We start from the raw sequence: 18901 nt of genomic DNA, 5'->3' as shown, positions 1-18901 counted from the left end.
AGTCCTGAAGACTTACTAAGTTTTAATAATTTAATTTCTTTCAGTCTATGTCTGAAATTCAAAAGTTTACTTTAATAGTGAACTGACACTGCAATGTGTCTCAAACAACCAAGCCCCATCAACGGAAATGAATGAAACATTGAAACTGAAAACACTGGAAGTGAAACATTGGAAGCTTATGGTTCATATTCTATAGGTTGAAACTGTTATGGGCAACTTAACTCTTTACTTTTTATAAAAAACTGAATGTATGATGGTAAAAAACAGTCAAGGAAGACCTTAACTATACCTTATGACATTTCAGTTATGAAGTGATGCTTATATGTGTTGCTTATATGCGTTGAAGATACTCTCATTTGCAGAGCATTTTGGCATGGGAAGTTCTCCAGAAAAGTAAAACACTCAATAAGAAGCTTTTAAAAATCTTTGTTGTGTATGAGAGAGAGAAATTTCATTACAAGTTTATTGAATCTGCACAGGCAGTTGTTATTTGTGAAGTGGCAGTAGTATATTCAGAGGATTAATAGTGTTTTCTAAGGATTATTTTTTTGAGAAGAGCCAATGGTGGAATGTCTTTGGACATGCCATGACAGTTGGTCTGATGAGACAAAAAGCATTTTTCTGAAGTGCTGCATAGGTATGCTGCAAAAGCAAAGCTATTTTTCATAAAAATTGATATTTTACAAGTAACAAAGTCACACAATAACTTTCAACTTATCTCAAGCTTAGGAAAATCATAAGGGGTGTGTTAGTTTACTTAAGAATATTTTTGCAAAGTCTGTTATTTATATTAAAACAAGTTGGGCAGTCTGCTACCTTGTCTTCATTGCTTATGTTAGAGTGCTCCTTGTTTTGCTTATATATCATCTTCAGATCAGGCCTGTTATGATGGAAAAAAATTAATGTACTTCTGCTTTGTAAGTGGTATCTTTTAATTAATACCAATATTCAGAATGCAATGACTATTTTGCAATTTGCATGTTCACAAAAGTGGGATTGCCTGTGATGTGTTTCTCTGCAAAACCATTATCAAGAAAATTTCATCTTTTCTTGATTTTTTTTTTTTTTTTAAGATTTCAGAAGTACAAATTATACAGCTGATTCAGTCTCTTAATAATAGGAGAAAAATCCTCTTACGCTAATGTAAATGTTGTTAGTCTAAGGTTAAAAGAAGACAGTGTTAAGCCAAGTATTAAAAAGAAGATGATCATGCTACTGCAATGAAAAAACAAGCATGTGATCCAGGGGAATCCCACTTTGAGCAAGGTTAAATCTAGTGTTTACCCTTGCTGATGATGTGCTAAGAATTTCAGTCGTTAACCAGTTTGGTAAGTCCTCTTTCCAGACATTGCTGTTTATTATTTGTTATATGAGATATTTCAATTAATTTTAAATACTTTTGATGTTCTTTCATTTGGTGTTTCTTCTGATAGTGTTGGTATGTCATCCATCTGTGTAGAGAAAATAGACTATTTTAATAGTAGTAGTGTGCTTACTGCTTGTATTTTATTAAGACCATGTTTTGGCTATAAACCCTCCAGTCTTGGTAGAAATTGTTTGAACAATTAACAATAACAATAGCATAACTGAAATTACAATATTATTCAGAACTTGCATGGAATTATATTTTGTTAGTATTCTTAATGGAACAGACTTTAATATTAATTTAAAGAAAGCCCAGGTATGTCCATGACATTGTATCATGCATAAAAGCTTGCTTTCCAGATAGATAATGCTGTTTATCCTTAATTTTTACACCATGCTGCTTTTATTTTTGAAAATTCATTTGCCAGGAGAAATGACTCCTCTTTTTATTTAGGCATGAGTATTTCTTCCTGTATATGAAGGAATATACACAGCTCTTGAAACACTCCCAGTTTTCCACTGTGACAGAAACAGCAGAGGGAGCACAAGAACATAATTTTCATATAGGTCCTATAAATATTAGTACTTTAGTACTTTACTTCCCCCCCTCCTCCCCCTCAAAAAATCTTTTAAAAGACATTTCTCAAAAGTTCAGCTACTGAAAATGCTGTACTAATTTCCTCGTGATGGAAAACACTATTTGCCTTAATATTTATTTCATGTCTGCTGGCAAAATTGTTTTTCTTCATATCACCCAAATTATTTGTCAAAGAAATTTGCCTGCAAGACAGTAACCACCCCACAATCTCTGAGGTTCTTGGACAAATTTTAGATTTACCAGAGATGGTGGTATAGTCAGGGCTGTGTGATAAATATGGGCAGAGGATGCAAAGTCTTTTCTGACCAGTCTAGAGTTCTAAGCATAAGAGGCTGCAAGCAACGATACAACCAATAGGTCAGGGTGCATTTTAAGAATCGCATACTTACCCCATTTCTGCCCATGGAGAAATGTGATATTTGAGAATTCAGAGTGGGAAATGTACTTCAGTGCTGCTTCCTGCCTTTTACGGAGATAATGTAGTCTAAATGCAGCTTAAAACCACAGAAATAAGGAAATTCAGCCTAACAAAGTCCTCCTTTTCTTGAATTAACTGGGGCATTTTTTGGCAAGTGCGTCACATACCTGGTAGCATGTAGTGCATGACACAAACTACACGTTAAAACATGTTATATGAAACAGAAGACATTTTCATTTTAGAACTTCCTGGAGTTTGTGATTTTTAGCATAGACACTTGATATTTCAGCAGACCAGGTGGTTTCATTTTATATGGTCAGTTCACTTCTAAAGCTTCTTACCACCGTGTACATTGTGTGGGTAATGACGTGAGTTCCTCAAAACTGTTAGCCTTGCAGTAAAAGACACTGATGTAGAAGCACAAGTAGGGATGCTTTGCATGAAGAAATCTTGTAAGTCTAAAAAGTATTGGCAGCAAAATATGTGCAGTAGCAGCCCAGGGAAACAACATGTAAACTAATAAAACCGGTATGAAATACATACAAGGAACAGAAATTAGGGAAATGAAAAACAGTAAAACAAAATCTAGAACTATAGAAGGGCAACCTGTTTCTAAATTCATAAAAGCTAACCGTAGTGGTGTTTGGTTTGCAATACTGTCTTTTCACTCTTAGACTCCCTCAGCCTGTCTCTTCTGTCTTGTAATCTCTACTGCTGTAAACCTGTAGCACTGGAGGAGGATTTACCAGAACGAGATTTCTGAGGCAGCTCCCCTGAGACTCTATTTTTAGGGCAATGCATGGAATGATGTCTGTTAGAGAATACCAGTTATTGCTTCTTTCATCTTTCCTTTTAATTTGGTTCGTGTCTTCACAATTCAAATTTGTATTGGTTTGGGAATGAATGAGTTGTTATTTTTCCAGCCTTCTCGTTGGTTCGGTTAGGTAAATTCTTACTGCAGTCCTTAAGCTTTTGATCTGCATTTGGGTATGCTGTTAGTGCATATTGATGGACTGGCAGTTTATTTTAGCATATGCCCAATGCTAAATCTTTTTCTTCTTTTTTTTTTTTTGTAATTCAGAATTATCTTAACGTGTGCAGTTTAACTACAACAGCAAAAAACAGTGATGGCTTTAGACTAAAGTTTTCAGTTTCTTTTCATCAGAGAACATACTACAGCACCTCTGTGTTTGGAAGACCTGGTGTCAAGCATCAGCGCATAAGCCATGAGTAGCTCACGTGCTTCTGAAGAACCTACAGAAAATTACACGAATGATGCTTCTTCCATATACGTTTGTCCTCTGTGCAAAACGTTTCTGCAGAATCCAACACGGATACCGTGTGGGCACAGCTACTGTGTGTCTTGTGTCAACTGGTTGTTAAGGTAATTCTATCATACAAAACAATGATATTAAATATTTTCAGGATTCATCAGCCACTGCAAATAAAACTGTACTGTGCCTAGATGGGATGTTTATGCAGTATTTGTAAAACTTGCGTTGTTGAAGGGGCTCTAACCTTATGGCTAGTGGCTATTCTGCATGGCATGGCCACCTTACACACAGTCCTGGTGGAGGAGCTGGAGGTTAAAGACGTGTGAAGAGCATCTTGCTCTTCTGCTATTATGGATAATCTTTGCCTGCTAGTATAAAATTATGTTTGTACAGCTTTGTAAATATATGCAGTCACTTCATATGCGCTCTGTGAAAGAAACTATTTAATTTCCTAGATTTTCCTTTTGTACTCTTCTTTGGAATTACAGCATTTCCATTCTTGACATTAACTGATGCTATTTTTATGCTCTGCTTTTTTGTTTAAAACAAAAAGTTCCTAAATAATGTGCATGCCATTCATTATTTGTATTTTAAGACACAGTGGACTGAATAACTGTCTATTGTAACTTAGGTGGATTTACAACAAATGTTACTTTGGCATTTGATGAGTGAATTTGACAGTTAAAAAGCTTGCCTTCCCTCCAGGAAAGTGGCAGATGAAGGGCCAAATTTCCTTCTCACAGCTCCTGGCACAAATCAGCTTGGTTCCCAGTAAAACTGAGAAGACAGTTTGATACAAAATGCAGCTGCACACATTTTTATTTTTATTGAATAGTTTCCCAAAAGCAGCACGTCCAAGAACTTTAAAATTACTGTTTTCCCTCTCCCTTAGGAATATCCTTGATCCAGAGTGTTTAATATGTGGAAAGAAGATAGTCACAGATGATGCAATTTTTAATTTTGGCTCTGTGAGTATTTTTTTTTTTTTTAATCCTCCAAACTATTCTGAGAAGCTTAAGGAGATAATACAGTATCCAATAATAACTGGATATAAAATCAAATTGCAGACAGAAGTACACTTAAATGCTTAGTGAGGTTTTCTAGGCAGTCCACCTATAAACGTTGCTACTTCTGAACTGTACAATATTGTTGTGAGGGTAACTGTATATTATAAGACCTGATTATCTCTCAGGAGTGATACATCTTCTCATAAACTCCTGTTTCTTGCATCTGATTATAAACAGAGAAATACTGACTCAACTGTCCCTGCTAAGCTGGAACCTGAAGATTTCTTTAAAGCACAACGATATCATTGTATGAAAAAGATCAAGTTACATTCAGGTGTCATAGCCATGGATCGCATTACTAAGATATCAGTTAGTCAAAATAATTACCATTCTTATTGCATGGAGTAGCTAAAATGGCCTTTAAGAGCTTTAATTTAAATTCTGCCTATATCATTAATATATCTTTGCTCTGGCTTGTGGTTACTAGTGTTTATGAGATTTGTATCAATCTATTTGCCAGTTTATTTTGTATTCACACTGTGTGCTAGATAAAACCAGGTGAAACCAAGAGCAAGGAGATTGAAAGAATTATAGCCAAGGGTATGAACAAGGGTTTTCTTCATTCGGGTCAGTCAGATCAATATAAGGTAAGTCACAGTTAACATCTAGAAGAACAATGTAACATGTATGGGTTACAAGTAATTAATTTCCAGGGAAATAACTCTGTTAGAGCTGTATCCCTTAACCTTAATCAATGTATGCATAGCAGAGCAAATTCTGCATTGCAGGGGAGAATTTCCTAAGACCAGTGGGACTAAATCATCCCACAAGGCTGTTGAACAGAGAAGGTTCAAGGATTTTCTTTGCCTTCTCCAGCTGACACTCTAGAGTACCCTGAATATCATATAAGCTGAATAACAAACTGGTACACAGTATCATAGTGTTTTATTCCTGAGTTCTATACAGAAGGGTTGGATTTTTTGCATAAGCAAAATTTGACCTGAAATAAACCTTAAAACATCCCAATGTTGGAATGTCTGGTTTTGCCAACATCTGTAAATCTCAAAGGGCTTTATAAAGACTAAAAAAGAATTGTCATTGTGATGCATATAGTACTTAGAAATAGAAAACTAGAACAAAACAAAACAAGAACTTTTAGTGGATTCATTTTGTGGACTCAAAGCAGTGAATTGAAGAAACTGTATTACCAAGAGCAGTCAAATGACTTCCTCAAGGCTACAGGCAAGGCCAGTTGCAGAACTGGAACATTGACTGAAGCATCCTGCATTCAATGTGAGTTTATCAGACCGCAGTGACTCCACAGAGGAAAGAGAGTGAGTACAATAAAGGAGATGGCTACATAAGCAAAACAAACATGTTCTACTGTTTCCTTTCTGTGTCAGAGGCTCAAATGAGTGTCGAGCAATATTTTAAGATCAGGCACCAAAATACTTTTTCATATTAACTGCTAATGGCAAACCAAAGACAACTGAAAGAATGTTGACTTTATCAAGCAGTCTTAAAATAAATTAAATCACAAAGACAGATATGGTCTTTATGGGTTGTGCAACACACACCCTGGGTCCTGTCAGCTTATTCAGAAATGTAATTTTTTAAATATGAATTACACTTTAAAAACTTTGAATGACAAGGAGCATGTCTTATTTTCATAGGTGTCTTGTGAAATTTAAGTTCTATTGGTATTTTGTTTTTTTTTTTTTTTTTTTAAGTGACACAGGCTACAAAAAGGCTGTATTGCTCCTGAGGACCTAGGAACCTAATTTTAAAAATTACATATAAAAATGCTGCACTTGAGTATCAAACTGGCAGTCATTAGTTTAAAGAGTGTCTTTAATCTCATTAGTTGTGTCTCTGTTTCTATCCAGAATTATCTATCCTATAAGTCATTAAGATCATTAAATTATTTTAAATATATCTATTTTATATGTGTGTATTTTTATAGATATTTAGCCATGTGTAGTATGGAGATGTGTATATATACCTACCACCACTGTAGGAAGATTTACCTTTCTCCCGTGGCATGGCATGACTTTCATATGAAAATCATGTGGGGGGTTCTATGTCTTCATCTGTTTCACACATGCAAATTACGTTGGCAGCTTTCCATCAGATCTAGTTAGTAAGACAAGAGAATATGGAAATCACATGGGATTGATTTTAGAATCTACTGTCATGCTAACCTTAGTGACTTGTAGTCGGAGGGTTCTGAGGTACTAAGCAACTCATGGGATTAATTCCACCAAAAGTGGAAATTCTTGGAATAATCACTGCTTAGATGATTCATCTGTATTATGAAATGGAAATTATTTCAAAACACATTCTGTACTTCTATGCTTACTGGGGATTCTGGACATCAGAAAGGTCCTTTTATATCTGAATTGTACACAGTGTCTTTCTATTCCTGGGTTGTTTATATATATGGTGTGCAAGTCTCCAAATGTTCCAGGCTTTGAATCACTGGCTAATAACTTTAGTGGTTCCAGAAAAACATGCATTCAACTGCTACGCTTTTGTAATCTACCCAAAGGCCAGGCTGTGGGCTTACTGGTCTGCCTACCTACTAATGCACTTGCCCAGAAAGCTATGTACTTCAGTCCAAATGTATTCTTACATCTCCTAGAATAGAGATGACTGGCCTTGTCTGTCAGTTCTGGCAAGATGCCAAGAGCCATGTATAAACAGGATTTTTATTGCCATTTATTGACATAATAGTACATCATAGTCAACCTAGCCTCCGAAGTAAATGTCAGAGTTGCTTCTAGTGATGTTGCACAGATAATCTCTGAAAGCAGAACCCAGTAAAGGCGATGAAATGAGTTTGGTCATTACACTTTTATTCCTTTTTCATGTATTTCCCAGATCAGCCTCTGAATAAGAAAATTCACCAGATAACATTCTAAAGTGATTCTCCCTGAATACTCTTGGCAGATATGTAAGACCTGAATTGGTTGAATTCCTGAGGTAACAACAATTCTAAGGGTTAATACGCCTTTTAGTTCCTTTTAAAAAATAGTTATTTCTGTAAGTTTCCATTTGTATGTTACTGATTTTTAGATAGCTAAGTGTCACAAAACGAACTGATTTCTCTCTTCACTTCATTGCAACCAGAAATTAATCTAATTGATCCAAGCTAGTAAGTGACTTGAATAGACCAAATTCCACCCTATTATGCATAGTGACACATGAAACTCGCAGCCTTTTGGTCTGGTCATGAAAGCTGCTGTGCTGCATCTAACTACTGTGACCAGTTTGGGACGAGAGCCAAATGGTGCCATTCTCTGGCCATTGCTTTACTAGCAGCACAGAAATGATGTTCTGTGTGTAATCTTTCAGGATATGCCACAAGTTCTAAGTAGCCTTAGCCAGACAAGTGCTCTGTCAAATATGTTTTTGAAATAGGAATACACTACAATTTTAGAAAAGGGATGCTAAATCCCTGTAGCAGGTTAACATTCTTGCTTTTTAATACCTCAGTACCTTTAAGTGACTGTCATAAATCTTTCTTGGCTGACCTGAAAACATACTGTATTAAACACTAGTGAAAGAGAAAATTGCTTACATGAGCTAGTAGGATGCAAGTCCAAGTTACCACATAATTTTTGTTTTCTATGATGGTACACTCAGAACCTGAAGTCATCTGGAAGAGGAGAAATACTCACTTCATCACACTGAGTTGTTTGTTCAGTGCATTTGTGCAATGTAAAGCCAGAATATCACACCAAAATTATTTTCTATCTTTGTGTAGCAATGAAAATGTTCAATATAGGCAGAGCCACTCTTCTGAATCAGCAGGTGGAATCCTGTAGTACAAGGAGAGCAGTACAAAATCCTAGAATTTAATCCTTAATAAGATTTCTTTCATTTTGAAAAAACATTATTCATAAATAATCTCAAACTCCCATTTCCACAAACAGAGAGTTGTGGAATCTACTGACAGGGGTCAGTGGATTCCTTTATAGTAGGGGTGTGGAAGAGATGAGTGAAAACACACTAAGGAAATCCATTTTTCTTTTGAGTGAATATTATTTTGTAATTTAAAAAAAATCACTCTCTCTGAGAGCTGCCAGTTTGGTGTTCATCCACCATGAGTTGTCTCACTTGACCCTACTTACGAAAGCTTATTTTCAGTCTGTATAAATGTTAATGTTTATGCATGTCTTCTAGCAAAATGTGTTCTTAATCTCCTGCTGAATTCTTACATTCTTCAGAACACACTGAAATTTCGAATGGCCATCAGTTATTTTCCAGAAAAAAAATACCTTATGGGAGTTACATATGCTTTCAATTTTTAAGATATTTAATAATGTTTTCACCTCTAATTAGGGAAATATCTGGGTTTGGCTCTTTCATTCTCCTGTGAACTAAGAGTTTGGTTTTGCGAATTGCTAGGTCATTACAAAGTTCTATTCCTCGTGTTAAATTTTTCTTTTCAAGTTCTGAATGAACTTGGAATTTGAATACATGTTTAAGCAGCAACTGATTTCCTGGAAAATACTAAACTGAATTAAATGCCACAACTGTCATAAAAAGAATGTTCAACCCTTTATTTTCTGTCCCAGGAAATACTTGTTACACACAGGTGGTTATTTATAAAATAGTTATATTTACCCATGTTCATAGCTAGAAGTCATGAAATGCAGATTATTCTAAGGTGCCATGGTTCAGACTACATTTCCTTTATTTATTTGCTATTTGACAACTAAAATGGCAATTTCTTTTGCAAGTAAAGCAAACAAAAAGTTATATTTGATGCACTTTGAATTAGCTGAGATGTAAACCCCAATTTTTGTGGTTTAATAATGGAAAATCAACTTTCTCTTAATGACAGCAAGCCCCACTGGCGTCGCTTAAAAGTATTCCAAAAGAAACAGAGAGAGGTTCAGAGTGTGGATTTAGTACACTGCAAGCTGGTTTCAAGGAGCCCTGTCACAGACTTGCATTGTCTAATTTGGCTTTATGAGAGTAACCTCAACAGTGCATTCTTTCCACATCCTCAGCTAATGCAAATCAGTGTTGTTACAATTATTTTGGAGGAGCTATACTTTTTATACTTGATACCTAGATCTGTAGATACAGTATTTCTTTAACTGACTCACAAAAAATAAATGTGAAAATTATTTTCCAAAGAGAAAATATTTTATAAACAACTCGCACATACACACAGAGGGAGATTCACATTTCACTATGCCAGTTTATACCTGCTGAAATGTGATTTACAATATATAGACATAAACGCTAATGTTGGTGACAGACTGGGCATAAAGTGCAGCTGTAACTGAAGACTCGCACTTACTACGAGCCTACATTGTCTATCTCTGCCAGAGGCTGATTAGCCAGTGTTCCTTCATTATTTATAAGAAGCAATATGCCATAAAAATGTCATTTTCACTGCCCAAATCATAAAATTTTCCATAAAAGCCTACTGCTGTAAGGTCCTAGAGAACATTCAGCCGCAGGCTTTGAGAGCTAGGTAGAAATAGGTATTAGTTTCCACCATTAGTGTAATTCCAAAAGTTTGGAATCACCAGTCTATGCAATATTAAAAGGTATTTTGTTTCCAGTCCCAGTGAGTTGGGATATGTTAGCATAGTATGTATTGAATCATTGTTTTAAGTAACGTTTGCCGTTGCTTTTGGTGCAAGCTGGGGTGATCCAGGGAGACAGTTCTAAAACAGAACTGGAAGTCAGGAGGTCCCGATTTTGACTAAACTTTGACCACACATCCTTCGTGCCATGTTGAACCATGTTCAACAATGGTTTTGGAAGAACAATCTTGGGTGAGAATCACATCATTAATCCCCAGAGTTCAGTATTTGCTGCCAGATAAGAGCTTTCAAAGCAGCCAATAAAAAGCATTAGCTTGGTGAAATTTAGGACAGGGTGCCAGGACTCTTGTAAAGGCATGTGCTCCCATTGACAAGAGAAGCCTGGAGATATATTTGTGGCAGAGATTCAGTTCCTGGGATGAATCTCTTTGTACATAGTGACTGAAAAGGCAGCACATGGGGTATTTTCCTGCACCAAGTACCTATACATGTACAGTCAAAGGTGTATTTTCATGCTAAAACTTGAAACTCCATGAAACTTGCCCAGCTTGTGGTTATGCATAATTACTCAACCTAGGCTGACCAGGGAATCTTCTTTATGTCCCTGGTGTCATTTATGGCTTCCTATCAAAGCTAAATAACTTCACAATTTCACAGTTTCCATATGACACTGAAGAAGCCTGGCAGGATCAGCTAAGCTTCTCTTTTGGTCAGGAATCTCAAAAACAAGCTAGGATCAAAAACTTCCCATGGAAACATGAGGGGTCAAATTAATCTGTGGTATAATTTAACAGGATTCCATGGATTTATACTGGAAACTGGGGGAATGTACCTGAACCCACATGAGTTCAAAGCAAATTCTTAGAAAGCTGCGCTCCTGTGTGTCGCATGTCTGTGGTGGTCCTGCCAGTCTCTATGCCCAATTCTGAGCAGAAACGCTTCCCAGGGCCCTGCCTGCCAGTCCCTGGGCTTTGAAGAAAAATATTAATGATAAGAAAAAGCATTCGATGTGATTTTTGATCACCAGATAAAAAAATGCCAGATTTCCTTCCTGTGCGTATCTTGCCACAAAGAAAATACAACCTTAGCTTGTGAAAACCTGCCACAATTCTGAACTGTTGCACTATGAAGCCAATCCGTATTTTGATTTCTTCCAGGATCACCCATTGTTACTGAACCTGAGCAGATGGGAGCATTCATTTCCTAAGCACTTTGTGCCCCACTCACTTGCTTTGGGGTTTCGACATCCAATTTGTGATGCAGATGTTCAACATGGAGTTACAAGGTTTGTTTTCTTGGCTGCATTCCAAGGACGCTGCTGGGAACTTGTATGTGTTGATGTGCTTTTGGAGTCCCATCACTGGCAAAGCTGCCAAGATACTTGGCCTCATGAGAGGACTCTTTCTGTTCAGGAATTTAAACATTAAGTCTGCTTGCCTCTGTTCAGAACATAGACCTGTCTTTCTCTATGCCTGCTTTCTCCCACTTCCAACTTCTTCATTCAGGCTTTTCCTATGTTTAAAATATTTTTTTCTTTCACCTTCAGATTTCTCTTCAGAGACGTCCTGGTTTGTGAACACTCGGGAGTTTCCTTTCTGTAGCAATGTTTTGATGGGGTCTTTGATTCTCGTTGCAGTACCGTTTTCCTCCTGTGAAACCTTGGATAACGCTTGGAACTGCTGTATGTCCATAAAGTACAGGCACAAACAGACATTGTCAGTGGTGTTGTGGAAATTGTTCAGGTTTATGAACCATGCTGAAAAATACTATTGGAAGGATAAGCCAAATGCTATTAGTCACTCTAGAATAGCAAAGTGAATTATTGTCTCAGTGGAAGAGAGATACAAGTTAGTGCATAGTCAGTCTCTTTCTGCTTCTGTCACATGTAAAAAAATCATCATCTAAGCACCTCCTTCTTTTGCTCTTATTAGCAAAATTCATAACTTCTGGAAAGGGTTAGTGGAGATTTACCATAGCCCTCAATCTCCCCTCAATTCTTGTCATTCATGAGAATTAATGAAGATATTATTAAAGAAACCAGTTTCCTTTTTCTGTTTCCACTACTTAGTCCTACTCAGTATATTTGAGTTTTCTGATAATTGTATAGGCTTCTATAGCACACTGTACAAGTGACCTAGGCTATTGACAGAATATCCATATTTTGCCAGCTGTTTTATAGTCAAAAGATGTTGAATCTTAACTTGTTTTTTCATGTTACATCCCGAGCTTTGGAAGAGTGTTTTGGCAGGCTTCCCGGTGGGCACAGCTCCCATTCCCAGAGTTCTCTCCAAAGCATTAAGAATGGAAATAAGCAGCTAAGAATTTTCCAGTTTAGATCAGGCTCTGTGTATGTTAAGAGAAACAGAAGCATAACCACAAGTACAAGCATAAGCCCTTAATGTAGAGAGGCTGCAACAGAAAGCAGAGCTTAATCTGGTGAAACAGTCATAAACTGGTCCATGTCGGCTTCACAGGTCTGTACGCTGGGTTTGTCCTGCTATGGAAACATAGTGACCAAGACAGGTATTCCAGCAAGAAGCTTCTTAATGTAAAGCAGGCTGCCTAGTCAGGTTAGCTAAAATCAGAGGCAGGCTCAGTAATCTCTTGATAATGTTTTACTCTGAAGTAGTATTGCTTACAGGAATCTATCAAGGCTACTATGACAGCGAGAAACACTTTAGTTTTCTCTATCCTCTTCAGGGTGATTCCTTGGCTTGTATTATGAAAACTGCTTTAGTGACTGACTGAAATAAGATAAATGGTATATAGTGTCCATTTTATGGGTGCTTTTTTTCCTGACAAATGCTGAAGAGGTGCTCCAGAACATGTACGGGGGGAAGGGGGGGCGCAGATTAAAAAATTACTAGGAAGCTGAGGATAATACTGTGCTACAGAGAATATGATCTGGAAAAAATCTAGAGGCAGAGCGGGGATGAAGAAAAAAAAATTAATTCCTGATGTCTCTTTGAGGATTACAGTCCAGCTCTTATGGAAGTTAGTGGGAAGCTTTCCATCTCCTGTAATATGAGTTGGGCTGGGTCCTCAGGATATCACTATAACAAAGCAGAGCTACAACTGGTAGTAGACACAGGCAGCTATAACAAAAACATTTAAAAAGATTTTATTGCAGACAAGAGGTTGAATTGTGGCAAAGCTGTCAAGCTTGCTGAGGATAACAATATATCAAATTTTATGAATCTTCATGTTGGGTTTTTTTTTTGATCTTGAAGATGAATTGATGAAATCTCACAGCTGTTGTTGTACTCCTATTTTGTGGGTAGCTTAAGTCAGAAAAGAAGTAAAAGCATAAAAGTTAAAGAACTACTTAATATCAGAGCTACAAACAGGCAGGGATCTTGACTTGGAGCACTCAGCTCCAGTTCCTAGAAGTACTGCATCTCATGGGGACTGGATCTTCTTTTACTAACAAGTTTTCCTTCCTGTGTTTTACCAGTTTTTCAGGGTTTCCTAGAACATGTGCACATTTCCAGATAATTTATACTAACTGAACATTACATTTTCATAGAATGAGACATCTCTGTCTCAAGCACCTCTCTGAAATGAGACTCTCAGCCATGGAAATACTATTTGCACTTTGACTACAATCTTTAAAACATTTAGCATCTGAGCCTAAATTCCATTTTTAAATGTACTAGAAATCTGTTTTGTTAAAAATCTCAAGACCTTGGATTATTTTAAAAAGATAATACTCATATTAAATATATTCCCGTATGAGCTTTTTTCCTTGGATAAAAATGATCATTCACCTTAAATCGTAACACAGTGCCCTGCAATGCTAAGTATTGGTGGAATGGCTCTACAGCAAAGTTAAGCTTCAAATTTTAATCTCTCTCTGAGCCACATCCTGTTTTCGGTTAACTGATCTCATATGGGGGAAATTTACCAAAGGAAATGTCTCTAGTTTGGAAAGTACCAAAAACTTATCTTTAGTTTCTTTGTGTAGTTCAGCACCTTTTGAGACAGGGGTGAAATACTTTCGGGAAGTCTCAAAGCAAAAGAAAAGGCACAAGCTAACAGCACAGAAAGGAGGCATATAGGTGCCTCTTCATCCTGAAACAGAAACTGAACCCACTGGTGTCACATTGATCTTTCTGAAGTTAATTTACACCTCTTCATATTCCGAAAGCTTAAAAAGCCACATTCAGAAATATCTTTAAAACTTTTTCAGAAACTAACACACATCCTGGCAGAAACTGCCTGTGCCAGATTAACTTGCCATGAATTTTAACAACCCTAACCATAAACCAATGAAAGCAAATGTTTCAGGCCATAAGGACTAAGACTGTATCACAGTTTCCCCACAGACTTTTAACTTCAGTTAATACATGGCCCTGATGACTCTGCACTTGGAGCATCTACAAATACATTTACAGCACAGAGAAGTAGAGAGAAGGAAATGGAAATGAAGAGACATTACATGTGATTCTGCAGGTATTAGTAGGGAAAGTCGTCTCGCTTACATATGTGGATGTTGACATTTAAACTGGAAGCCTTAAAAATAAGTTTAATAAAACTGATGTCCTTTTCCTCTTCCACAATTTCATCGCCAAATCTTATTAACATCCTGGCTCTCAAAAAAGGTTGTGCGTGCAGGTACCATGGCTGTGTACGATCAGATAACTGCACACCCATATTGCTAAATTAGTCATTTTCTTGCCCTGTGGCAGCATTACTGAACTGTACATGATGCTTTTCATCTGGTGGGATCTAAGCATTTTACAAAAGGATGCAAATGTTATTTCCCCTTTACAGAGGAAGGTGGAAGCATTTACTAGGCTAGTGGTTTATCCAACAGCACTCCAGTGATGTGTGGATACCATAAAAGTGACTCCACAATTGGCTCCATCAGGCTTGTGTTTACTTCCCTCTATAATGACATTGTCCTTTGCATCATTACTTTTAAACTTTTAAAACCTACAGAAAAAAAATAATGTCACTTGTCAAAAGCCTGTCTAGTTCAAGGGAAATTAAATAAAGGATTTTCTGACAATGTGAAGGGTCAAATCCTTCTCTTGGAAACAGTAAACTGCTTGCAAGAATGGGATTTTTTATTATTAAAAATCCTAGCCACCAGAAGATGGTCATTATTTGCCTCCAAGTCCCGTGACTGAACTAGCTGTGGAAAGATATTGCCCATGCGGCGAATGAGTGAAGTGTGTTCGGTTGCAGACAGCAAAGCTTGAAACAGTAGAGAAAACTGAGCGGCTATCTATCTGCCTTAAAAAGACCATGTACATTCCTGCCGTGTTCTGAGTATATTTTTAATACTTCCTGTTATTTTCAATTTACTGCAAAGAGGATTGAAATTTGCAATCTCAATTATTTTGTGTAAACATTTTTCATCCTGTTTTTTGGTAATATTACATGTTTCTTTAGCCTCTAGTCTGAAAACAGTACCATGCTTGGTGCTTTTAATATCCTCACAGTGCTGTATACTTACGAGATTAACTTCTCCTGTGTGTACATAGACTTCCAGTATGTCAGCTCTACAAAGGATAAATATATATCCTACCCATGGACCTGGCTATCTTTTTAGAAGTTTTTTCCTTAGGTGTATTGGGGTTTTGCCCTTTTGAAGTCTAGAAAAATATTTTATTTATTCTTGCTTTGTTTGACATGTTTATCTCCTTTTAAGACAAAAAGGTGTAAGTTTAATGGTGATTTTTTCTGGGAAATCTTCAATAAACAGTATGTGTGTAGCAGAGGAATGCATGAAAAATAATGTTATATCGTACAGGCAAACATAAGGGCTGAGTCACACAAACAGCTGTGTCAGCAGAGTTTATGAATATTCTTTGCTTCTTCATGAAAACATGAACGTAGCAGCTTATAACAATGTGAGGAGAAAAAAGTTCAGGAATTAATTCCAGTATTTCTTTTAGCAATGTGACAACGCACTGCAGCATATACTTCACCTGCCTGAAGAAGGGCTGTGTCTTGATCCCAGAAGCTGCCCCCCTTCCCATCTATTTTTCAAGATAGCTATAGCCTGTTTGGTATTGTGTTTGCTAATCTGTAAGCATGTCGGGGGGACAGTGACGCTGGGCAGCTGTTCCAGATGTGGAGGTATTACCAGTGCACACACAACATAGGAAGGTGTCAGACTTCGGGCAGACACTCGCTGATGAACAGTAACCTCCTTGTCGACTTCCACGCAATCACAGGGTACCTGGATGCGAACACTGTTGTAAATGCAGCAGAGTGATGAGCCAAGTGAATTGTCTAGAGAACCACCTCTGCTTTTTATTTTTAATTTTCAGCTAGGCCTTGCCCCAGTGGTATTCCTCAAATTTCTTTCACAAGGGAGAGATAACATATTTGCATCTGCAACTTTCTCTCTTCTGCCGGAATCCTAGTAGATGGGGTTGCAGCATGTGATTTCATGGTGAACTCTGTTGGGGGAAAAGAGGACCTGCTTCTGATAGTGAAACTTTCCTTTGTAGAAATCTTTACTGCACTGCGAGGATCTTAAAAGGATTTGCATACATTACTAAACTTGCCTTGTGTTAGCCTGGTGTTGTCAGTATTATCTGCGTTTGAGAGGAGCTGGAGGGCGAGGCATGGCTGGTTTCCCAGTAGGGTTCAGAAGGAAAGTCAAGTCTCCTGCTCCCTCATCTGGGGCGGTGGGTTTCCCCAAGCAGTGGAGAGGATGTTTGTCACCGTAATCGGGCTCTTGGTAGGCAGGAGTTTCTGTCTGAGGTACAGGGCCGGGTGACCATGCCAGAGGGCTGTTAATCCCACCAGTTTCAGGAACTAGCTATGCAAACAGATTCTCCATTTCAGCTGTCCTGGGGGAATTTGCTCCCTCGGGCCTTTCCCTACTCAATTCCCCGTTCCTGTCCCCGCGGGCCGGCGCCGGCCAGCCTTCCTGGGGGCCGGGGAGAGCCCCGCGGCGGCCCTTGGCCAGCCCGGGACCCCACTCCCTGCCGCCGGAGCCGGGCCGCCTGCCCTCGGCCAGAGGAAGGCCCGCTTCGCCCCGGGGCGCATCTCGGCGATCCCGCTCCCCGCAGCCTGAGCGAGGCGGCAGTCGCCGACGTTCAGATGAGCCGCCCGGCCGCATTTCCTCCGCCGGCGGCACGGGCGGCCCGACCGCGGTGAGCACTGCCACGGCCGCCCCGCTCCGCGCCCCGGGGCCGGCGCCGCCCCGCCGGCCGGCCCACTCACCCACCCGGCCACCCTCCCGCCCCGCGGGCCTGCCTGCTCCGGGGGCGGCGGGCTCAGGTAAGCGGAGCAGGAGGGAGGGAGAGCGGGCCCCGCCTCAGCCGCCCGCGGCCTGCGCGCCGCCCGCCCGCCGCCGCGCCCTGGCCCCGCTGAGGGGAAGCCGGCTGTGGCCGCTCGGCCTCCCCGGCCGCACGGGCCCGGTCCCCGCAGCGCGCCCCGGGGAGCACCCGAAGGGCCGGGGGTGCTGCCCGGCCCCCGAGGCTGCCCCGCGGATCCTGGCCGCCCTCGCTGCTCCCTGCGAAGCTGCCGGCCCTCTGCGCTGCCGAGCTGGGGCTCGCCGGACCCGCTCCCTGCCCTAGGGCTGCCCTTTTACTGCGCGTTATCGGAGTAAAACGCCGCGGGGGTGGGCTTCGAGCCCCACGGAAACGACGGGCTCGCTTAGCGCAGCCAGCGGTCCCGCGGAAACCGGTGGGCAACTCATCTACCCCGTCCTCACCTGGGTACCAACCCACGACTCCTCTGACAGCTTCGTTACCTCATGGGTGCACATTGAGTGTTGCTGGTTTTAATTTGTGGCTCTGGGCGGATGGGGCAGCCCCTGCGTTTGTTGCTAAGCTCCCCGTCAAATGCCTGGCGAGGCCAGGGGAATTGCCTAAGCCAGGCAACAGAAAATGCAGTTTGTTCAAGGAGTGTTTTAAATCCAGGGCATGCCCCATCCGCCACATGGCAGTCACACTGGCCCGGCCCAGGCAGTCTTGCTTCGTTTTTTTCCGAGACTCGTTAGCGTTAACTTTTGGTAATACTGAGATAGGTTATTGTGTGTCAGTACTGTTATGGGGAAAAAAATAGATTTATAAAGGCATTGTTATGCTCAAACTGTGCCAGGTCCCTGGGTGAAAACCTTTCTTGAACTTTCCAAGTGACTCTGGAGACATCCAAGTCAGTTTTGGTTGCATTTCCAAAAATATTCAGCTGCACAGCTCTTGTTAACCAAAACCAATACTGATCGTGCATGACACCTTTGCATGTGTGCAGCTCAAGGTGTAAGAGCACAAGCCTTAAGCTTTTTGTGAACTTGAGATTTCCTTTTTCATTTCGCCACTGGTTTTATGACTTCAGGAAAGTCACTGTAAACACATCAGTTGCTCAGTTTCTGCATCTATGAAGTGTAATCACGAATTTTGGCTCCTGGGAATTGAAGGTGGTTGGGGATTTACTCTACAGGAAATAATTCTGTGTGCTGTGAACCGATGGGATTGTAGCTCTAAGATGATGGCAATATTTACTTCATCTTTCTACAAGCTAAAAAACTCTAGAAAGAAAACCCCAAACCATCATTTTAACAAGTTGTTAATTTTCATGTTATGTTTGAGGGAAATTTTAAATCTGTACAGTAATTTCCTGCTGGTACCTAGTCAAACCCCACTGTGACATTTAGTCACGCATGTCCGCTAAGACTCAATTAAACAGATCACTAGATTACTGCACAG

The sequence above is a fragment of the Phaethon aethereus genome, assembly GCF_964289735.1.
Source record: "Phaethon aethereus genome assembly, chromosome: 20".
Taxonomy (NCBI): domain Eukaryota; kingdom Metazoa; phylum Chordata; class Aves; order Phaethontiformes; family Phaethontidae; genus Phaethon; species Phaethon aethereus.
This window is presented reverse-complemented; position numbering follows the sequence as displayed.